At 40.6% G+C, this 21,669-nt stretch overlaps 1 protein-coding gene across 5 annotated transcripts in view; it reads left to right on the top strand.

Moving 5' to 3' along the window:
* The window catches only part of mpp2b (membrane palmitoylated protein 2b), a 536,989-nt gene that overhangs the window by 327,100 nt on the left and 188,220 nt on the right, over positions 1–21,669 (top strand). The window contains exon 1 of one of the 5 annotated variants that reach the window (XM_043675080.1): positions 10,741–10,789. The exons of the other annotated variants lie outside the window; for them this stretch is intronic. The gene's annotated coding sequence lies outside the window, so the exon portion shown is untranslated. Of the gene's footprint in view, positions 1–10,740; positions 10,790–21,669 lie in introns of those variants that run through there. 5 annotated transcript variants of the gene reach the window in all.

The raw sequence follows: 21,669 nt of genomic DNA, 5'->3' as shown, positions 1-21,669 counted from the left end.
CATTTACCATATATCCTAACTAAAGGCATTTATTAAAAATTGGCTAGATGTCAGAGTTATTTGTTTAGATTCTTTGGTGTTAGCTGCTTTCTTTAGCTGCTTTTGTTGTCCATATGTGACCATGTACTTCTTTATTATGCATAATAATATTTCATATTTAAGTTATTTTGGTTTTTTTGACAAGAAACTGTGAGGAGGGCAATGCAGAACATTCATGAGATACAGACAGGTTGTTGGAATTGGCGGATAAGTGGCAGATGTAGTTCAAGTGAAGAAATGCTAAGTGATTAATTTTGGAAAGAAGGACATGAGAGATATGTAAATTAAAGGGTCAACTGTAGAAGGGCTGTAGGAACAGAGGGAATGGATGTTTTTGTAGATAACTATATGATAATTATGGGGTGGGGGGGGCATGGTGGCTCAGTGGTTAGCACTGTTGCCTCATAGTATCGGGGACCCGGATTCAATTCTAGCCTTGGACAACTGTCTGGGTGGAGTTTGCATATTCTACCCATGTCTGGGTGGGTTTCCTTTGGTTGCTCCAGTTTCCTCTCACAGTCCAAAGATGTGCAGGGTAGGTGAATTGGCCATGCTACATTGTCCATAGTATTCAGAGATGTGTTGGTTAGCTGCAGTAGTAAGGGGTAAATGTAGAGTAATAGGTAGGGGAATGGCTCTGGGTGGGTTACTGTTTGGAGGGTCAGTGTGGACGTTTTGGGTCTAATGGCCTGTTTCCACACTGTAGGGTTTCTGTGATAAGTTATAGAAAGTACTGAGTGGTTGAGGAAATAATAAAGCATACAGTATCCTAAAATTGCATAATAGGGTATGTTGAACTTATGTAAGAAACTATTCAGCATTAACCAGAGTGTTGCATCCAGTTCTGGGTGCTGCACAGCTGAAAGGATCGGAAAGAGAAGTGCAGAAATGATTCAGGAGAATATTTCATGAAATGAGGAGCACCAGACGTGAAGATAAGGTCAGAACACCTGATTATAGTCCAATATGTTCATTTTTAACCGCAAGCTTTTGGAGTGCTGCCCCTTTATCAGGTGAAGTGCAGAGAAGCACGTAGGCATAGAATTTACAGCAAAGAGATCAAAAAAATGTATGAATGGTGTGAGTGGAATGTCAATAGGTTGAATAATACGTTTCTGTAGGTCATCAAAAGTGTCAGACTACATGAATAAAGTGTTAACAGCTGAATAGCAAGTGAGGGGATGACCTACAATCCAATCAATTGAGGCAGAGAGTCATCCCCTTCACTTGCTGTTCAGCTTTTGACACTTTGCTCACACGGTCTGACACTTTTGATCACCTGCAGAGACTTAGTATTCAACCTGCTGACACTCCACTCTCGTTCCTATGAACTTTTGATCTCTCCGCTGTAAATTCTGTGCCTATATACCTCTCTGCACTTCACCTGATGGAGGGACAGCACCCTGAAAGCTTGTGATTTCAAATAAACCTATTGGACTATAACCTGGTGTCAAGTAACTTCTGACCTTGTCCACCCCAGTCCAGCACCGGTACCTCCACATCATGGCTAGTCATGAAGATAGATCAGAGAAGTTAGGGCAGTTCTCTTTGGAGAAGAAAAGGCTGAGACGATGTAGAATAAAGATATTCAAAATCATGAGGATATCAACAGAGCATACGGAGAGAAATGATTCCTATTTGTGTATGGATCAAAAATAAGAGGGAACAAATTTAATGTAACTGGAAAATTAAGCAAAAATGTCGTGAGGATTTTTTTTCACACAAGTTCTGGAATGCGATGTCCTGGATTGTGGTGCTAACAGATTCAATCCAATGCAGAAAGGAATTAGATTGTTACAGTTGGCTCTTGTGCAACCCCGTGTTGTAAGAAAATTGTGTAATAGCAGCACCAATAGGGCCTCAGTCGCCAATACCCAATACACACTTTAGAAACATGTCCCCAATTTGTCAAGTTACGTTATAGCGAATTTGCATTAATGAAGCACATGTTTTAGCAGAATGACCTGTAATTGCAAATCTGAAAAAGGAAGAATGTGCAGGTTTATAGGAAAAAAGCAGGGGGATGGCACTGTAAAGTGTTCATTTGAAGAGCTGGTTCAGGAGCAATGGACCAAACAGCCTCCTTCTGTGCTGTAACAGTCTGCGATTCTGTGACATTAGCAGGAGCTGGCTGTGCTGAAACTGTCTGCCAATCCTGTGTTACAACAATGACTACTCTGCATAAATAGTTCATAGATTGTAACGTATTTTGAAACTTCTGTTGACCATACAGAACATGATACAAATGCTAATCTTTCTTTAGTTGGTTGCATTAATTTATGTGATGCCATAATTGTCGTATGATAGGTTATGGTAATAATTAATAGGGGTTAAGTCATTAGTAATGTCAGAAGAAGATGGAACCTGGACTGAATATGTAGGATGTCAGAGAAACTCTCTCCTACTCTTTCAACTCTACAGTGTGATGTTTAATAAAGCTTGACAATGTTTCCTTACTGAGTGCTGATCCGATCTTATTGGTGGCAAATGATGGCCAAATCAAGCAAAATGGTGGCAAGTAAAAAGGAAAAGCTCAAAGAAAAGCAGCAGTACAATGTGCGGGGTGAAAGACAGAAGGCACCGAGGAATGGGCAATAAGTGGTGGCCTAGCCAGCATGACCGAGATCCCATGAATAAATAAAACAAAAGCGTCAAACACAGTCAGCACACAGTGTGCGGGTAAAGCCCAAAAGCACCAGGAGCATTTAACCTAACAAGAGGAGTGCAGGAAAGATGACTGGAGGCAATGATCACTGGGATGCCAGAAAGAAGACACATCTTCCAGATTCCTTTATCAGGAATGGAATCACTAGTGAGTTCTTATGGAGACTTAATGCAAGGTTGGAGAATAACAGGGCATTCAGAGTCTGGACCCTGCTCATTGTAATCCCATCCAAATGTTTGGACTGGCGAGATATCGAGGCAATGGATATTCAGGGATAATGGTGGATGTAGTCAGCTCAATGAGTTGATATATCAGCAATCAGTGTTAGATGAGTGCAGATGCACATCATTATAGGAAATAAAAGTACACAGAAAGAGTCAGTGGGAAGAAACAGGAGATGGCTAGTGTGGGAAATGGACCTTACAAGTGCTTCACTGGGTCATGAGTCCTAGAAGAGATGCCATTTTAGAACATAAAATAATGAGCAACAAAGATGAAGATGAGCCTGATATACTCAGAGGTAAAGTTCAAGCATCATAAACAGCCTACTAAGAGGTAGTTCAACAACTGCTAGCTGAGAATGAAAAGCTATTGTGGGAAAAGGAGAATGTTAAGTCTAAATTTGATTAAGTCAGTATTGAAATATGTGGAGATTATTGATTTGTATAAATTGCAGCTGAAGTCTGTTATTAGGTTTCATCGGCAAGCCATTGAGGTACTTGTTTTCTTTCAATAAACAACAGAACCCAAACTAAAAAGCTGCTGGAGCTGATTGGTGCCTTAGTAAAATTTAGTCAGGTATGAAATAATGCTGGGCTGTTTTAGATTCTTCAACTCTTGCTTAGTTTTAAAGAGACAGCTAAGTTCAAGTGTAGCCATTAGCAGTCACATAACACGACCAGGCCTCAGAGACTGAAAGTAAACAATTTCCTATGGAAGTCAAATGTTGGCAGCTGCATAAAGAACTGAAAGGAAATGAAGACTTCCAAGTTCATACTCCAACATGAGTGAGCTATTCGCTGAATTTCAGATGAACAATAAGGTAAGTGGTTGTTGTCGATCACAGCTGCTTCAAGAATTGGTCACGGGAAAGTGATTAGAGAAAGAAAAGTTTTATTGAAAATTTCTACAACCCGTGTGCAGCAACAGATGTCATTGTTTAGAAATTGACCAATGAAATAGGTCCAGTGTTGGTGGGAAAAAATACTTATTGAAAGAATTAGAGCTCGAAGACCGCTGTGGATTACTAGCTGAGGAAAGTATTCTGCTCGAATTACCAAGTGTTGGAGAAATAAACACTTGAGAGAGAAGAGAAATCTTATTGGAAATTTACTGAAGATCATCTTGGAAAAGCAGATTTCATTAATGAAAGAGATCAATGACAGAATGACTGTGATCTTTTGAAGAAAGATCTATAAGTACAATGTGAAGCAAGGTGCAGAACCATGGCCTCAATATCTAGCCAGTCCAAACATTTGGATGAGGTTACAATGAGCAGGGTTCCAGACTCTGAATGCCATGTTATTCTCTAGCCTTCCATTAAGTCTCCGTAAGAACTCACCAGTGATTCCATTCCTGATAAAAGAATCTGGAAGATGTATCTTCTTTCTGACATCGCAGGAACATCGACGAGCAACCTCCAGTTGAAGCATATGTGTCAGTTCCATCGCCTGCGAGATGTTGTTATCCATCCCAGACTAATCTCAAACTCATGAGAGTGGGAAAGTAGCAACTTTGCCAGTACATTTAGATCATTGTCAAAGACTGGAATGTCAATATGCCAAAGTATTTCCCTTCCAAGGAGAGCCATATAGAGTACATCCATCTCACCCTTCTTAAAGCCTTGGCTAGCAGATACTTTGGAGATGTGGGAGGGGGAGTAGAAGCTATGAGGAAAATATTTGTCACCAAATGTTAACGTCTGAGTCTCAAAGGTTAACCATTAATGGTGAAATGGGTAATAATGAAAGACTGGCAGGGAGATATACTTTGGTTAGTGCAATAATTAGGGACAATTTTATCAGTGATGTTAGAACAAGGTGAAACTGGAACTTGGGTGTAAAGGGTTTAGGAGAATTACTCTCTAACCTCTCTAAGTGTAATGTTGAATGAAGCCTGTATTAATTTACCTGATTGCAAACCTGATCACATTACAATATCCGGGTAGAATGCGTATGTAGGAGCCAAATCTGTGGAAGTAACTGGGATATGGTTTTGATTAAGCTATGCTTGACCTGAAATAATAAATGATGTTTTGTTTATCCCTAAATAGCTCATTCAAAAAGGTGTGCTCAGTTGTTCAATGGGAATGCCATTCCTATGCAGATCATGTTGCATTCTCTTACTAGTGAATAGAATTGATGTGTAATTAGTGTTTGAACAGCTCAAATTCCTCGGGCAGTCAGGAGTTGCATAGACCAGTTTACATGACTTCAAGGTTGAAAGTGAGCCCAAGGAGGCAGAGAACTCACAGTATAAATGAGAAATTCAGATGTAGGAGATGTTGATTGATTGATTGATTAGTTATTGTCACATGCACCAAGATGCAGGGAAAAGTGTTGCTTTGCATGCTCTGTAGGCCGATTGTACTATACAAAATACATTAGGGTAGCAGAACAGAGTGTAGAATATAGTGTTACATCCACAGAGAAGGTGCGGAGGGAGAGATTAGAATTAACATTTGACAGGTCCATTGAAAAGGATGACAACAGAGGTGAAGAAGCTGTTCTTGAATCTATTCGAACATGTATTCAAACTTTTACATCTTTTGACCGATGAAAGCGGGTGGAAGAGAGTATAACTGGAGTGGAAGGGGTCTTGACTATGTTGGTTCCTTTCCCAAGGCAGTGAGAAGTATAGATGGAGTCAAATCATTTATATAAATGATTTGAGTAGTGTGATGGACTGGGCTGTGTTCACAACTCTCTGTGGTTTCTTGCAGGGTAGGGAAGAGAAGTTGCCATTACCAAGCTGTGATGCATCCAGATTGGATGCTTTCTATCGAGCATCAATAAAAATTAGTAAGAGTCTTTACGGACATGCCAAAATTCCTTAGTCTCCTGAGGAAGTAGAGACACTGTTGTGCTTTCTTGATCATCGCATCGACATGGGTGAATCCAGACAGATTGTTGGTGATCATCATTCCCAGGAACTTGACACTTTAGATCATCTCCACCTCAGCACCAATGATGCAGAAGACAGGGGTGTGCCCTCCACTCTGCTTCTTGAAGTCAATGACCTGCTCCTTCATTTTGCTGAGTATGTTGTTAATATATCCATGCAGCTAAACACTCAATCTCTTTCCTGTATTCTGTCTCATCATTTTTTGTGATCTGACCCACAATGGTGGTGATGTCAGCAAACTTGGAAATTGAGTGGGGGTGGAATTTGATGTTTGCAAGTAGTAAACTATAGAAATTTCCTTTCTCCAATACAACGAGACGCATCTTCCCTCTTTGTATCATTCTTAATCCTTCCTATTCTGTCTATTAAAAAGAATAAATTGGGCAAAAAGGTACTGTAATGTTAACCAGTTCCTAACTTACATTAACTGAATGTTTTTTGCAAAAGTGGGGGAGAGTAAGAGGAAGGGAAAGCACTTTCAGTACTTCAAAGTTTTTTGTAAATTTCTGCTACTCTCTTGCACTATTCACACTGGCCTCCCTGAAGGCTTGTTTTTAACCTGTTGAAAGAAGGAAGCATATGTCAGGTACAGATAGGATAGATCGAGTGAATCTTGAGAAGAGTATAAAAGCAATAGGAGTATACTTAAGAGGGAAATCAGGAGGGCAAAAAGGGGACATGAGATAGCTTTAGCAAACAGAGTTAAGGAAAATCCAAAGGGTTTTTACAAATACTTTAAGGACAAAAGGATAACTAAGGAGAGAATAGGGCCCCTCAAAAATCAGCAAAGTGCCTTTGTGTGGAGCTGCAGGAGATGGGGGAGATACTAAATAAATATTTTTGCATCAATGTTTACTGTGAAAAAGAACATGGAAGATATAGAATGTAGGGAAATAGATGGTGACATCTTGAAAATTGTCCATATTACAGATGACATCTTGAAAATTGTCCATATTACAGAGGAGGAAGTGCTGGATGTCTTGAAATGCATAAAAGTGGATAAGTCCCCAAAGCCTGATCAGGTGTACCCTAGAACTCTGTGGGAAGCTAGGGAAGTGATTGCTGGGCCCTCTTGCTGAGATATTTGTATCACCGATAGTCACAGGTGAGGTGCCGGAAGACGAAAGGTTGGCTAATGTGGTGCCACTATTTAAGAAAGGTGGTAAGGATAATCCAGGGAATTATAGACCGGTGAGCCTTACATTGGTGGTGGACAAGTTGTTGGAGGGAATTCTGAGGGACAGGATGTACATGTATTTGGAAAGGCAAGGACTGATTACGGATAGTCAACATGGCTTTATGCATAGGATTGATTGAGTTTTTTTAAGAAATGACAAAGAGGATTGATGAGGGCAGGGTGGTAGACATAATCTATATGGACTTCAATAAGGCGTTCCCCATGGGAGACTAGTTAGCAAGGTTAGATCCCATGGAATACGGGGAGAACTAGCCATTTGGATACAAAACTGGCTCAAAGGTAGAAGACAGAGGGTGGTGGTGGAGGGTTGTTTTTCAGACTGGAGGCCTGTGACCAGTGGAGTGCCACAAGAATCGGTGCTGGGTCCACTATTTTTCGTCATTTATATAAATGATTTGGATGTGAGCATAAGAGGTACAGTTAGTAAGTTTGCAGATCTCACCAAAATTGGAGGTGTAGTGGACAGCGAAGAAAGTTACCTCAGATTATAACGGGATCTTGATCAGATGGGCCAGTGGGCTGAGAAAGGCAGATGGAGTTTAATTTAATAAATGTGAGGTGCTGCATTTTGGGAAAGCAAATCTTAGCAGGATTTATACACTTAATGGTAAGGCCCTAGGAATTGTTGCTGAACAAAGGGACCTTGGAGTGCAGATCACCTTCCCTATTGCTGAGAACATGGATAACTCCAAAAGCACTTGTTCAGCTGAAAGTAGCTAAGTCATTAGAGAGATGAAATTCCAGAACCCGTCTTGGCTCATCTAGTCACTAGATAAAGCCTTTGTGAGTGATGCACCTCTTCAAATTAATGCACCATTTTCACTCAGTCATTTTCCTTCCTGCTGAGAGCAAACAGCTCCTTGCAACTGAAGTGATCTGTTTGAGTGCATGGGCAGTGAATTTTCTGTGTAGTGGCTGATCCTTGAGACAGGTATGCATGGTGATTTGGAGGAGCTTGACATATAGAATTCTGGCAAAGAAACTTTCATTGATATTGCACCTTTCCTCACTTCAGAATAACCCAAATCACTTTACAACCAACAAAATGTAATTGTGTTGTCATCCAAAAAGTACAGGATGTCCTCACTTAAAGTTGGGATTGAAAAGACTGTAAGTAAAACATTCATTTCCATAGGAAACAAAATTGAAGTTAGGTTCCATAGACTTTGCTTAAGAAAAAATATGAAAACATTGTGCCTATATCCTCTAAGTTGAAATAGAATACAATCAGTACCTTCAATGACTAAATTCCTACATTAGTAAATGAATTAATTGTTTAAATAAAATACATTTTAGAATGTAAAAGAAAAAATGGTCAATTCTTCTTCCAGTATCACACCTACTAGAGCTTTGAATGGCTTGCTCGGAAAGTAAGAGGGAGCTGCTGGGTTGCTGTGGTGATGACTGCTCTGGTCCCAATGGAGTTTGATTGCTTTCCTGCTTTATTCCACCATCTTTCATTCGCAGTCTCCAGCTTTGGTCTGCTGTTCCAACCACAGCCTCAACAGGGAGGTGTTGAGTTTGAGCTTGGTCTGGGCTGATGATCCATTGAGGAGGTGAATGGTGACCATTGACTTCCGAGATGGCTGGTGCCCCACCGTCCAGGGGGAAAGGAGGGCCTCCTAGCTTAGCAGTAACTAGCTCCCTGAAGGCCACAAGAAGTGGATCCACTGTGGGCAGGCAAGTATTAGAGGCAGTAATGGCTTGCGGGACATCTCTTATGAGGAATATTGTCAGGTCACAGCTGCAGCATTGTAGCTCCAGTGGGCAGTCTGAGGCCTGGTGAAGACCACTGGCAGCTCTATGGCATGGGCAGAAAATGTCCCAGAATGGTGCTTCTTGGATCAGGACAGGTACTGCAATAAATGACCTTAATACAAACTTCGCAAGTTTCAATGTGATTTCTGATCTTAATAGCTTGGCCCCATCAAAGTGAAAGAATGCTGAAAAGAGCAACATTAAAGCTGGACTGTGCTGAATTAGGTCAATAGAATCCATCTTTGTAGGGAGTGCTGCAAAGGATGAACAAGTTGGGGTCTCTGCGGAAAAGATAATCAATAAAACTGTATAGAATATCGATAGAAGTCGCATGTTTGATTGTCAACTATATTTGAGAAATTTCTATAGCAATAGCTTGAGGAGACACCTGAAGCTTAATGTGCTTTCCTTGAAAGAAAAGGCTGCATTTTTGCCTAGATTTGAGAATTAAAGTTAAAAGAGATGGTTTTTTGAACAATGCTCTTTTCTGTATTTCTGAGGTTTCTTGTGCTACTCTTCAAAAAGCTTTTATTTCTCTTTACATTTTTGCGGGTCTCTTTGACATTAGTGATGGATGGAAGTGGACCAAACAATCTCTCTACTCTCTGCCAAAGTTACTGTTGAACCAAACAATGGAGGCAGGTCGAAGTAGCCTTTTATGCATTCTTTGTCCTGCTGTTGAGGTAGTACTCACTGCTCAATCTCATCCCACTGTTGTGTTGCTGAGATGTTACTGGGCACTCATGTAAGAATTTGTATTCTATCATGATGAGATTCTGAAATATTTCACCAAATTGTTTCCTTGTAGAGCTTTCTCTCTAATTGAAGTCATGCTGTAGTTAGCTCTGTCATCCTACTGCTTCAGACCATTAAGGTTACATTTATCTGTTTCATTGTGGCATATACAAAGTGGTCATGTTGTGTCATAACATTGGTAATGGACAATGTAGGAGAGCTCCACTAAAGGTTTTCTTTCAGAAAAGTGCAGAAGGCATAACTTGATTGTAGAACATAAACTCTGTATAACACAGTATGTGCTTTATACTGAGTAGAATGAAAACTCTTAACTTGCTGGTGTATTGTTGTAACATGACATAAATCTGGGACTTATGATAAGGTCACACCCTTCACAGGATTAGCTTTGCGTTCCCAAATTATAAATCCGGGTTTTACAGCAATTAAACACTGCAATAATGGTAGATTAAAATATCTAACAAAGAGTTCTAAATAGGTTTTATTCTAACCGAATGGTAAAAAGGATGACATAATCTTTGATTACATCATTCATCTTTTGATAGTTGTGGTGGTGGGAGGTCACTCTTAGGGCATTGTATGAACTCCTGTGTTCCCACAGGTAAATTCTGTCTCCTTTAAATAATGTAACTTGCTAAGTCTGGTGAATAAAACAACTTCTTAGAATCTTTAGTTTTGAATAAAAGCAAGAGCTTAAGATTAAATTCAGTACCTACACATTTTCTTGACAAAGTAACAAGGATCTTCACCCCATTGCACTTAATACTGCATGTATACATCATTTCCTTCAGTTTAAATCTAAATTGCCTTCCAACCCAACCTTTAGTCTCAGAGAATGAACTTGCAACTTATTCCAGGTTCCAAGTAATGTTAGTTTATTTGCCTTTGAGATGTTACTTAGCTGCGTGGGTGTGACAGAGGTTCCAAGCTCGAGTCAAGCAGCCGTCTGTGGTTCCAGCCATACCCACATGCTTGACTCATTGTTCTAAAATTAAATAAATAGAACAAACATTATTCCTTCGTAATTAAAGGGCCTCAGCATTGTTTCCTTTGGCAATGTAAGGCTATTTTGGGAATCACTGTACCAAGATAATTGTGGGGTACTGCTGCTTTAAAATTCAGTCTGTTGCAGGCTAATGCAGTGCGGAAGTCAGCACCATTTAGAAGAGAATCACTTCATTGAAAAAGTTTCAAATCTCCACTGCAGTCAAAAATTATAGAAAGTGAAGGAGACTATTGGAGCCGTGGTTGTTGTAAGTAAAATCCTTCAAAACTAACATTCAGAAGATAGAAGTCAACTAGTTGTTGCCTTAATTTACTATTTAGATTTTATTGAATGCATCTTTTTAAATTGAATTGCCTCTGTGGAGGCCTATAATATAGAATGAAAGTTTGTTGTAAGTTGAAAAGTGGGCAGTAGACTTTGAGATTTATCATTTTGTTGGTTATAAGACATGAGGATGAAGTGGATAACATTGATTTTTCTAAGGTGGTTTTCAACAGAAAGCTGTATTTTTCCTCCAGATGAGTTATTGGGTAAAATCCCTTCAAAATGACTGGGCTGTGACAGATTATAAATGTGTAATGCCATGATATTTTCATCATTAAATCAAACTTGGTGCAACATAAAGGAAGTGATCAAGTCCCGGACATTATTCAGGGAAGGATTTAATGACTGACGTCTGGTGTCGGAATGGCTGAATTGTAGATGGAACACTCAAGTGACGAAGGTTTTTTACTCAGGAGCTGAGTGGTGAGCTTATTGAAGGCCATAAGACATTGAAGTAGAAGTAGGCCATTCAGCCCATCAGATCTGCTCTGCCTTTCAATGAGATCATGGCTGATTTATGACCTAACTCCACACATACCTCTATATTCCTATATACTTGCTTGACAGAAATGTATTAATCAACGATTCTAAAATTAATGGGTAACATAGCTTCAGTGTCATTTGCTGAATAGTATTCCAAACTGTGCTTGCCCTAGAAATGTTTCTTAATTTAACTCCTGAAAGGCTAAGTCCAATTTTTAGACTATGCCCTCAGTCCTAGACTTGCCCAAAAACAAATCAGAAATAACTTCTCTGTACCTATCTGAAAATGGGATATTGCTGGAATTATTACAATTGCAAGCTTTTAAAATACCATCGTAGATTGTTAATTGTGGGGTGCACAAGCATAAGACCATAAGGTGTAGGAGCTATTTACCCTATTGGGAAACTCCCCATTTTTTGAGCTCATGGCTGATCTGATAATCCTCAACTCCACTTTCCTGCCTTTTCCCTCTAACCCTTGAATCCCTCACTGATTAAAAATCTGTCAATCTCAGTTTTAAATATATTTAATGATCCAGCTGTGACAGCCCTCTATGGTAAAGAATTCCACAGATTCACAACCCTCTGAGAGACAAAATTCCTCCTCATCTCTGTCTTAAATGTGTGACCCCTTATTCTGGAGATTATGCCCTTTAGTCCTAAACTCTTCCACAAAGAGTAACAAACTTTCCCCATCAACCCTATCCGGACCCCTAAGAATCTTATATGTTACAATAGGGTCTATAATTCAATGCATACAGGCCCAGTCTACTCAACCTTTCCTGATAAGACAGTCCCGCCATATCTGGAATCAGTCTAATGGCCCTTCTTTGGATTGCCTCCTCTATCTGGCTGTCTTTCCTTCAATAGGGGACCCAAAACTGTTCACATTATTTCAGCTATGGTCTAATTAGTGCCTTATACCATTTTACCAAAATCTAACTTTTAAACTCCATTTCCTTTGAAATAAAGTCCGACTTCCATTTGCCTCCCCTATATCCTGCCGAACTTGAATGCTAGTTCTTTTTTGTGATTTATGCCACAAGGACTACCAAATCTCTCTGTTCTGTAGCAAAAACAGAAATTGTCAGGGAAACTCAGCTGGTCTGGCAGCATCTGTGGAAAGAGAGCAGAGTTCCGCACTCTTCATCAGCCTTTGTTCTGTAGCTTTCTGCTGCCTTTATCCATTCAAATGATACTCAGACATTGTTAGTGTTCGGGAAAAGTGAAACCCAAAATAAGACACTAAGCTAATGAGTACAGAAAGACAGCAGAATAGGTTCAAACAACCAGTATTTAAGATTGTAGAAAAATCCTATTGAATCAAATATTGAATGGATCTTAGGGCAAAATTGACTAAACCTAAGCCTTGGGATAATTCGTAATAATTGATTTCAGTGCATGAAGGATCATTTCGGCTACAATGGACCAAAATAGTCTTCTGTGTCCATATGAAAATAAATTGTTACAATCCCTTGGGTTGAGTTCCTATATGTGCGGTTACAGATTGGAAATGAATTCATACAGTATGTGATTATTTTTCCTGGTTACAGTCAAGTTGGAATCATAGCTTAAAGCTGAAAATTGTGTCTTGCTGAATCAATGCCAGGAGTTTGCCACGATATCAGTGTCGAACTCAAAGTGCGCTTAATGAAAACGTGCAATATTATGAGCAGTCCATTTTCTGGAAAAAGTTTGCCAGACATGATTATAGAGCAGGTGTAAAAGAAAATGCATCTGTATATGACTGAGAAAGATGAATTGCTGTATTTAAAAATCAAAGCGATCAAAACTGGGAATTAGATTTTCAGGCGTATGTAACTTAATGAAATGGCTGGGGAGAAGATAAAGGTGGTTGGGTAGCTGTATCAGGATGAAACAGAACAAGTACATAGCAGGAAATGATCTTGAATTAGGTATTATAGAATCTATATGAGTGGAGGTAAGAAATAACAAGGGGAAGAATACACTGGTGAGCATAGTCGAGAGGTGCCCTAATGGTAGCTATATTGTAGGGCAAAAAAGTCAGGAAGTAATGAAACTAATGAAAAATGACTGTAATTATGTGTGACACTAATTTCCATGTAGATTGGGAAAATCAAAATCAAAGGTAGGCATGCAGAAGAGAATGTGGAAGAATGTGTGAGGTAGGAAAAATAGAGGAGCTGACTATTATGTAATTAGAAAAGGACTGCAGAAAGCTGCAGCACAGAGTAATTTAGCTGCCTCATGCATGACTCGCAAAAATCTAGCATACACGTTCAGCAGGAAATAGGAAAGCAAAGGGAATGGAGCATTAAATTATTAACTTTTGTTAAAACTACACAGGGCACTATAGCTAAGCCACATCAAACATAGTGTGAACAGGTTTGTCTCCTTGTCTAAGGAAAAATACATTGGCATTGGAGGTAGTCCATGAAGGTTCATGAGGTTAATTATGAAAGGATTTTCTTCTGAGAGATTGAGTAGGAAGGGATCTGTCCTCTTTGGAATTTTGAAGATTAAGAGGAGATCTTATTGAAACATACAAGTTTCTTAGTATCTATCCTGTCAAGTGTTCTGAGATATTATTTCCCTTTGTGGGAGAGTCTAGGACGTAATCTCAGGGTAAAGGATTGCCCAAGAATGAGGAAGAATTTATTCTCTGAGAGGGTAGTGAATCAGTAAAATTGTTTAGGGCAGAGACTGTGATATTAAATATATTCAAGGCTGAGGTGAATTTTTAATCAGTAAGGGAATTGAAGGTACAGGGAAAGGGCAAGCAAATGGAGTTGAGGATTATCAGATCAAACACAATTTTATTGAATGGGTGGAGCGGACCCAAGGGACTTAATTCTGCTCCTCTGTCTCATCATCATATGGTCTTATTTAGGGATTGCGCTGGAATAAAGTTTCTCTTGAGCTCATCTAAAACTGCAGAGGGAAGACTCTTGGAAACCTCTTAACAATCCATGAATGATATTGAAAAATCATGCAATATCAAGTTTGTCATTCATTTCTTTGGAACCTTTGGACTGTGTTTCTATAATTCTAAGGTAGAGCCTGTTAGCTCCTTTGAAAGGTAATCCATTTTTGATTGTTTTTGGTACTTTGTGCTCTAAGACCAAAACAATATTTGTTTCAATCATTATTTCAGCCAGGATTCTAAGCTTCTAATTCTTGTTTTCACATTGGGCAGGAAAGATACAGGGTTTAAGAGTTGGAATTGAGGGAGCATAAGTAAAATTTAGACAGTACTTCTTTTTGTGCACGTAAATATAAGGTGCATTTATTCTCACCAGGAACTTGCAAGTAAGAGATTCTTCCACATACATGACAGTTACCTTAACTCCCACATGTTCAGAACAAAACCAAATTCAAGAGCTCAGCAAAATAGAATAAAGATAGTCTTTGATTCCTCTGTACTCAAAGATTAACAGCTTACTTGTTAGTACATAGTTGGCTGGATAATATCAATTAGTTTCTTTGTTCAGTTTGCTTTCAACAGACTGTATGTTTTTTTGAAAAAAAGCTTCCATTGCAATGTCAATACAGGAGTGTGAGATAATTGGTTGTAATGTATGTAAATAAGGGTTGACTGAAATCAATTGCGTTCAACTAATTTCAAAACTGTGTGGCAAAGCTTTCACTAGAACTAAAATTGGCAACTCGCTATAGTAGTTTGAGTCCACAAACTCAGGAGACTAATCTTCCTTCTTCCCCAGCAATGCATTTGCTATTCAATATTACATAAAGTACTCTGACACATCTATTTGAGGTTATAGGTTGGAGTGCTTTATAGATGTCCATGTTGGGACTATTAGATTAGTCTTTACATTAGAATTGCTGAATTTTATATCAAAAGATCCTGACCATCAACCCTATCTATGCATCTCATAATTTTATAAGCTTCTATCAGGTCTCCCCTCAGCCTCTGCCTCTCCAGAGAAAACAACCCGAGTTTTTCTAGCTTCTCCTTATAGGTCATACCCTCTAATCCAGGCAGCATCCTGGTAAACCTCTTTTGCACCCTCTCCAAAGCCTCCACATCCTTCGTGTAATGTGGTGAACAGAATTATACACAGTACTCTATGCATGGCTTACCAAAGTCTTATGAAGCTGCAACATGACATCCTGACTCTTGTGGTCAGTTCCCCAATCAATAAAGAGAAGCATGCCATACACCTTCTTCACCACCCTATCTACTTGCATGGCCACTTTCAGGGAACTGTGGACTTGAATCCCAAGATGTCTCTGTACATCAATACATCAACACTACTCATCACAGACCTTCAGCCTGAAAAACAACCTTCCACCATTACTCTCTGCCTTCTGTGGACAAGCCAATTCTGAATCCACCTGGCCAAGTCACCCTGGATCCAATGCTTCTGGATGAGCCTTCCATGAGGGACCTTGTCAAAAGCCTTACTAAAATCCATGTAGACACCATCCATTGCTCTATCCTCATCTATTACCTTTGTCACCTCTTCAAAAAATTCAATCAAGTTAGTTAGATATGATCTGCCCTGCACAAAGCCATGCTGACCGTCCCTGATTAGGCCATGTTTACCCAAATGCGCATAAACCCTATCTCTAAGAATTCTCTCCAATACCTTCCCAGCCACCAATGTGAGACCCACCGGTGTATAGTTTCCTGGATTATCCCTATTTCACTGCTTGAACAGAGGAACAATATTAGCTGCTCGCCAGTCCTCTGGGACCTCTCTGGTGGCTAATGAGGATACAAAGGTCTTGGTCAAGGCCCCAGCAATCTCCTCTCTTGCCTCTTTCAATGACCTGGGATAGATACCATCAGGCTCTGAGGATTTATCTACCATAATGCTCTTCAATACATCCAACACCACTTCTTTCTTGATCTGAAAAAGCTCTAGCGTATTAGCATGTACCACACAAATCTTACTATCCTCCATATTCTTCTCCTTGGTGAATACTGATGCAAAGTACTCATTTAGGATCTCACCCAAAACTTCCCTCCTTTATCCCTCTTGTGTACACAGATCTCTGAAAGTTGCCACCCAGGTAAATAGTGCGGTGAGGAAGGCATATGGCGTACTGGCTTTTATTGGTAGAGGAATTGAGTTCCGGAGTCCTGAGGTCATGATGCAGTTGTATAAAACTCTGGTGCGGCCGCATCTGGAATATTGTGTGCAGTTTTGGTCGCCATACTATAGGAAGGATGTGGAGGCACTGGAACGGGTGCAGAGGAGGTTTACCAGGATGTTGCCTGGTATGGAAGGAAGATCGTATGAGGATAGACTGAGACACTTGGGGCTGTTTTCATTAGAGAAAAGAAGGTTTAGGGGTGACTTGATTGAGGTGTACAAGATGATTAGGGGGTTAGATAGGGTTGACAGTGTGAACCTTTTCCCGCGTATGGAGTCGGGTATTACAAGGGGGCATAGCTTTAAATTAAGGGGGGGTAGATATAGGACTGAAGTTAGGGGTAGGTTCTTCACTCAGCGAGTCGTAAGTTCATGGAATGCCCTGCCAGCAGCAGTGGTGGACTCTCCCTCTTTATGGGCATTTAAGCGGGCATTGGATAGGTATATGGAGGATAGTGGGTTAGTATAGGTTAGGTGGGCTTGGATCGGCGCAACATTGAGGGCCAAAGGGCCTGTACTGCGCTGTATTCTTCTATGTTCTATGTTCTATGTTCTATCCTTGAGTGAGCCTACCCTCTCCCTAGTTATCCTCTTGTTTTTAATGTACATATAAAATGCCTTGGGAGTCTCCTTAAGCTGACTTGCTACGGTCATTTTATGGCCCTTTCTTACTCTTCTAATTCCCTACTTGAGTTCTTTCCTGATTTCTTTATATTGCTCATGGTTCCTGTCTAAGTTTAGCTTCCTAAACCTTAGATATGCTTCTTTTTTCCCTTTTGACTAAATTCGTAACCTCCCTCATTGTCCAAGGTCCCTTACTTTGCCATCCTAATCCTTTTTCCTTCCTGGAACATGCCGGTCCTGAACTCTCATCAACAGCTCTTTAAACAACTCCCACATGTCAAATGTGTACTTGCCTGATAACAGCTCCTCCTAATTAACACTCTCTAGCTCCTGCCTAACACTGATGTAACTTACCCCTCCACAATTTAGTAGCTTGCCATAAGGTCCTGACTTATCCTTATTCATAGCTATCTTAAAACTTAAGAAGTTGTGATCACTGTTTCCAAAATGGTCTCCCACTGAAAGGTCAGTCACTTGGCCAGGCTCATTAACCAGCACAAGGTCCAGTGTGGCCCCTCCTATGCCTAAACTGTGGACTCTTCTGCTCCTCGGATGCTGCCTGACCTGCTGTGCTTTTCCAGCGCCACCCTCTTCGACCCTGACTTCTTCAGCATCTGCAGCCCTCACTTTCTCCTATCCACATACTGTTTCAAGAAACCCTCTTGGATGCACTTAACAAATTCTGCCCTTTCTAAGCCTCTTGCTCTAAGGAAGACCCAGTCAATATTGGTGAAGTTAAAGTTACGCACTATGACAATTCTGTTTTTATTGCATATTTCCATAATCTGCTGACATATTTATTCCTCAATGTCTCGGTGGCTGTTGAGGGGCCTATAGTATAATCTTATCAGAGTGATAGCACTCATATTGTTTTTGAGTTCTACTCATATTACTTCAATGGATTAGCCCTCTAATATATCCTCTCTGAGTACAGATGTAACATTCTCCCTGATTAGTAAAGCAACTCCTCCACCCCTCTCTCTCTCTCTTACTCTCATCTAAAACAACAAAACTCTGGAACGTTGAGCAGCCAGTCCCATCCGACTCTCAACCAAGACTCTGTAATGGCCAAAATGTCACAGTTCCATGCTGATCCAGCTCTAAACGCATCTGCTTCACCTATAATACTCCTTGCATTGAAGTAAACACACTTCAGCCGATTAGTACCGTCATGCTCATTTACCTGACTGTGCCCATGCTTTATTTCAGATTTACTCATCCTTACATGTATCTTCCCCTCAATCGCTCCATTTGCTGACCTGCTGATCTGGTTCCCTGCCACCTGCCACTCTAGTTTAAGCCCTCCTGAGTAACACTCGTGAACCTCCCTGCAAGAATACTGATTCCCCTCCAGTACAGGTCTCTCTTCTACAGCTTAGTTTTGGGCTCTGTATCTTAGGAAGGATGTGCTGGCATTGGAAGGGGTCCAGAGGAGGTTTACAAGAACAATCCTGGGGATAAAGGGGTTGTCATATGAGGAATGGCTGAGGACTCTGGGTCTGCTCTTGATGCAGTTTAGAAGGATGTTGGGGGGAGGGGGGGGGGATTTGGGTGGGGTCTGATTGGATGTTACAGAATACTGAGAGGCCTGGATAGAGTGGATGTGGAGAAGATGTTCCCATTTGTATAAGAAAATAGGACCCAAGAGCACAGTTTCAGACTGAAGGGAAATTCCTTTAGAACTGAGATGAGGAGGAATTTCTTCAGCAAGAGAGTGGGATCTGTGGAACTCATTGCCACAGAAGGTCAGTAGGCCGAGTCATTGAGTGTCTTTAAGACAGAAATAGATAGGTTTATGATTAGGAGTGGGGATCAAATGTTACAGAGAGAAGGCAGGAGAATGGTGTTGAAAAGCATATCAGCCATGATCGAATGGTAGAGCAGACACAATGGGACAAATAGACTACTTGTGGTCTTATGGTCTCATGCTTACAGCACCAACCATTTTGAATACGTATTTGTATTGATGGTGTTCAATATCAAGGATTTATCAGTTGAATGAGTGATATCATTGAACAGTGGGTTTCATTGGCTTTTTATGACTTGAAACTAGGAAACATCATGGTTATCTGGGCCTCTATCATCACGACTAGTGATCTACCCAATTAGATGGCAAAAGTATAATTACGTCCATGTAAAACTATTATGGAATAGTTGACCCACTTTGGCACAATTTCCTTTCGCTGATGGGGTTGTAATTGCCTGATTCATGACCTGGTTCCCTGTTGAGGGGTTAATTCATGATTTTGCTCTGTTTCTTTGTTTTGCAACAGAGTGAATTGCCAATGAGTTAAGAGGCACTGTGGCTTAGTGGTTAGCACTGCTGCCTCACAGTGCCAGCGATCCGGGTTTGATTGCATATTTGGGCGACTAGCTGTGTGGAGTGTGTACATTTTCCCCGTGTCTGCGTGGGTTTCCTCCGGATGCTCTGGTTTCCTCCCACAGTCCAAAGATGTGCAAGTTAGGTCAGTTGGCCGTGCTAAGTTGCTCAAACTGGTCACAGTTTCCCTTTTCTAAAGACGTAATCTTGGTTGCAGAAATTAGTTCACTCATTATTTTTAGCCAATAACTTACAAAATGTATTGCGTTTATTTTTATCCCAACCTCAGTTCAGCCCAGTAGGCAATATATTGGTACAGCCAGTTAAAGTACTGGAGTTGTTGATTATGCCTCTGGCATAGCCATTTGCATGTGAGCTGTTCCAACAGTGCTTCCTTCAGAAAAGTCAGACTGAAGACTCTAGAGTGCCATGGAGACACCTTGCTCTGTTGCTTCAGCTTTTTATTTTATAAAAATGACAACTTGATTATTAAGGAAGGGACATCATAGAATCCTGCATATGTCACTGCCTTTTTAAAGCTGTGCTGTTAGACCTATACTCCCCAGACATCAGTCCAGTTGCAAAGCAAAGATATCTGTCAAGCACTTCACTGAAAAATGATAGTTGTGCAGAGAATACTGTTAGCCATGCTGATTCTCTGTTGTGCAATATAGGCAGGCACATAGTACCCATTAATTTGATTTATATATTTACACATTCTTCCTAGCTTCAGATATGTCATCTCTCCATGACAATTAAGTGAGCAAGTGCCAGTTTATTCTTGGGAGCGAAAAACAAGAACAAAGGAATATGAGAATACCATTTAGCCTCTAGCCTGCTATTCCATTCACTGAGATAATGGCTGATCCATGACCTAACTCCACATACCTCCACATCCCACATATCTTTGGTTAGCAGAAATATACTAATCAAAGACTTTAAAATTAGCGAGTAACATAATATCAATGTCATTTGCAGAACAGTGTCCCAAACCTCTCTTGCCCTTTGAATGTTAGTGTGATTTGCAATTTAACTCCTTAAAGGCTAGGTTCAATTTTTAAGGTCTGATTCCTGGTCCTAGACATCGAAAAGAAGCAGAAATAGCTTCTCTCTCTCTCTGCTTCCCTTTAGGGTGGCACAGTGGCTCAGTGGTTAACAGTGCTGCTTCACACCGCCAGGGACCCAGGTTCGATTCCATCCTCGGGTGACTGTCTGTGTGGAGTTTGCACATTCTCCCCAAATTCGCATGGGTTTATTCCGGGTACGCCAGTATCCTCCCACTGTCCAAGGATGTGCAGGTTAGATCAATTGTGGATTAGTGGTGCTGGAAGAGCACAGCAATTCAGGCAGCATCCGAGGACAGGCAAAATCGACGTTTCGGGCAAAAGCCCTTCATCAGCCCTTCCTGATGAAGGGCTTTTGCCTGAAACATCGATTTTGCCTGTCCTCGGATGCTGCCTGAATTGCTGTGCTCTTCCAGCACCACTAATCCACAATCTGGTTTCCAGCATCTGCAGTCATTGTTTTTACCAGGTTAGATCAATTGGCTATGCTAAATTGCCAATTGGGATGCATAGGTGAAGTGCATTAGTCAGGGGCAAATATAGGATAGGGGAATAGGTCTGGGAGGGTTGGTGTGGACTTGTTGGGCTGAAGGACCTGTTTCCATACTGTAGGGATTCTAATTCTAATTTTTAACATCATGAAAACTTGAATCATCCTTAACCTTTTACATTCTACGAAATGGAACCATCGTTTATATAAAAAAAGTTGATGATCCCTCTGATGAAACTTGAAACATTAACAAGTGTCGCGATTGTAACAAGGTCAGACAGGTGAACCTCATAGAACATGAGTTCCCTGATTGGGGCTGTTAATCCTGCCCCATCAGGGAGCCCGGGCTGACAATTATAACAGGTGTGTCAGGGGTTCTGCTCATTCTGAGAGCTGGCCCTGAGGATGTTGAACTAGTGTCAAGTACTATGCACATGTAAATAAAGGGTGACTTAGTGATGGGATACTGGCCTCTTTTGAGTTATTTCACCTAGTTTGTATAATCTCCACATGTAACAACTCTTGCAGACTCAGTACTATTCTAATTAACATAGGCTACAATACATGTCAATGTATTGTTATGATCAGACTCCTGGAGAGATTCCCCAGAACCCAAGAGATACCTAAGTTGTCAAGCTCTTGCAGGGGGATGGATGAACTTGCTCCTCTTCTTTATTTCTCAGGGAGGATTGCAATAAGGTTTGTTTCAAAATAATCCCT

Source organism: Chiloscyllium plagiosum, chromosome 33 (genome assembly GCF_004010195.1).
Source record: "Chiloscyllium plagiosum isolate BGI_BamShark_2017 chromosome 33, ASM401019v2, whole genome shotgun sequence".
Classification (NCBI taxonomy): Eukaryota; Metazoa; Chordata; class Chondrichthyes; order Orectolobiformes; family Hemiscylliidae; genus Chiloscyllium; species Chiloscyllium plagiosum.
The sequence above is the reverse complement of the archived record's forward strand: the minus strand, read 5'-3'. Positions and strand labels throughout refer to the sequence as shown.